Source organism: Engystomops pustulosus, chromosome 4 (assembly GCF_040894005.1).
Source record: "Engystomops pustulosus chromosome 4, aEngPut4.maternal, whole genome shotgun sequence".
Taxonomy (NCBI): Eukaryota; Metazoa; Chordata; class Amphibia; order Anura; family Leptodactylidae; genus Engystomops; species Engystomops pustulosus.
Genome location: NC_092414.1, coordinates 186,160,663 through 186,163,243, shown reverse-complemented (window position 1 = coordinate 186,163,243; position 2,581 = coordinate 186,160,663). Strand labels below are relative to the sequence as shown.

Here is a 2,581-nt window from a genome sequence, read left to right as displayed (position 1 = left end):
GTAAGTGTATTTTGTGCTGTACTATGCATGTATTTGTGTATATATATATATAGGGTATGCTGCATGTATTCATGTGTATATAGTGTGTATTGTACACACTATAGCCATGAATAAGGTGCAATACCGAAACGCGTAGGCTTTTTTAGCCATCTCTTTCATGTTTTTCTTTCTATGTGCTGTGCTGTACAAGCTTTTATATGACCTAAATGAAGGATTTTTGGATTTTTACCTATATACCGGTTTCATGTGTCCAGCTGGAGGTTCGTTCTTCTTCTTCTGATATTGTACACATTAGTATGTAGGTGGACTTATGCATCTAAATAGACTATGAAATGTGTATTCATCGGCTATATATAGGTAGAGTGTCAGTGGCGTAACAATCAGTCCTCGTGATAGAAGGGGCCCGCAGGCTGTGGGTGCATGAGGGGAAGATGACAAGGAAGGCCACTGCTGGACATTTTATTAGTGAGGGGAGGCCCCTGCTGGACATGTTATTAGTGAGGGGAGGCCACTGCTGGACATGTTATTAGTGAGGGGAGGCCACTGCCGGACATGTTATTAGCGAGGGGAGGTCACTGCCGGACATGTTATTAGTGAGGGGAGGCCACTGCCGGACATGTTATTAATGAGGGGAGGCCACTGCCGGACATGTTATTAGTGAGGGGAGGCCGTTTCTGGACATGTTATTAGTGGGGGGAGGCCGCTGCTGGACATGTTACTAGCGAAGGGAGGCCGCTGCTGGACATGTTATTAGTGAGGGGAGGCCGTTTCTGGACATGTTATTAGTGGGGGGAGGCCGCTGCTGGACATGTTATTAGTGAGGGGAGGCCACTGCTGGACATGTTATTAGTGAGGGGAGGCCAGTGCTGGACATGTTATTAGTGAGGGGAGGCCGTTGCTGGACATGTTATTAGTGAGGGGAGGCCACTGCTGGACATGTTAATAGTGAGGGAAGGCCGTTGCTGGACATGTTATTCGTGAGGGGAGGTCACTGCTGGACATGTTATTAGTAAGGGGAGGCCACTGCTGGACATGTTATTAATGAGGGGAGGTCACTGCTGGACATGTTATTAGTGAGGGGAGACTGCTGCTGGACGTGTTATTAGTGAGTGGGTGGCAGCGCAATTTTAGGGGCCCCATACCAAAGTGCACATCAGGGCTCACTGGTGTCTTGTTATGCCAGTGTTTAGTGTATAATTTAGTGATGGCAAAAGTAGCTTGAAAAGAGTTTTTAAGAGTTGAAAAGTTTAAGCTACAACATGACTTGCAATAAAAATTCCAAGTTAATATATAAAACCCCTCAGAGTTTGGTCAGTCAAAAACATTTTACATCAGATTTCAATAAGTTTCTGTCTGAATTTGTTCAGTGTGTCAATTTTTTTTTACACACATTCATGATCAACATGTTTTCAACACGACAACCTGATTTAACCCCTTCCCGCTTAGGCCCTTTACCGTTTTTGCGTTTTCAATTTTCACTCCCCACCTTCATAAATCTATCACATTTTTATTTTTTCATGTAAAGAGCAGTGGGGGCTTGTTGTCTGCATAACAAATTTCACTTCATAGTGATGGTAATTAATATTCTATGCCGTGTACTGGGAAGCTGGAAAAAAAAATTCCAAATGCATTGAAATCAGTGAAAAAATGCATTTGCACCATTTTCTTGTTGGCTTGGACAGGTCTTATTCTTTATTCTTTGGGTCGGTGCGATCATGGGGATACCAAATGGTGCTATTTTCCTTTATGGGGTTAAACACAGGAATAATCGTTATTATATTTTGATAAAGCAGACATTTTGGGATACTGCAATACCTAGCATGTTTATGATTTTTACAGTTCTAGGGAAAAGGGGGGATTAAAATTTTTAGGTTTATGTTATTAGCTATATGCCATATTTGGAGTTTGCACTTGAATTGTGTTTTAAAATGCATTTCAAAACATAATTCAAGTGCAACTTGTGAACTTAGGTCCCATGCACACGACCATACTTGGGAGCCATAAGCTAGCTGTAGCACCATTTATTTTGCATGGTCACAGTGCAGTAAGGCACAGTGCTTGAATCGTGTCTCACCTAATCCATGAGCAGGGCATGAGCATTCAGTTCTTTTGGAACTTACTGTGTTTGTGACTAGAGATGAGCGAACACTAAAATGCTCGGGTACTCGTTATTCGAGACGAACTTTTCCCGATGCTCGAGTGCTCGTCTCGAATAACGAGCCCCATTGAAGTCAATGGGAGACTCGAGCATTTTTCAAGGGGACCTAGGCTCTGCACAGGGAAGCTTGGCCAAACACCTGGGAACCTCAGAAAAGGATGGAAACTCCACGGAAATGGACAGGAAACAGCAGGGGCAGCATGCATGGATGCCTCTGAGGCTGCTTAATTGCACCATTATGCCAAAATTATGGGCAACAGCATGGCCATGACAGAGTGACCGAATGAGGCTAGATAGCATCTAAAACATCCAATAATTGACCCTGACACTAAAGGGGATGGCATGCAGAGGCAGCGGCAGCAGTGGCAGGCTAGAGAGTCTCATGGCGACATACCCTAAATGGACTCAGGTTTCACCTGAGGA

The 2,581-nt window shown here is 43.9% G+C and overlaps 1 long non-coding RNA gene across 4 annotated transcripts in view; it reads left to right on the top strand.

Annotated features, from left to right (window-relative positions):
* The window catches only part of LOC140127803 (uncharacterized), a 50,951-nt gene that overhangs the window by 5,997 nt on the left and 42,373 nt on the right, over window positions 1-2,581 (top strand). The window lies entirely within an intron of this gene.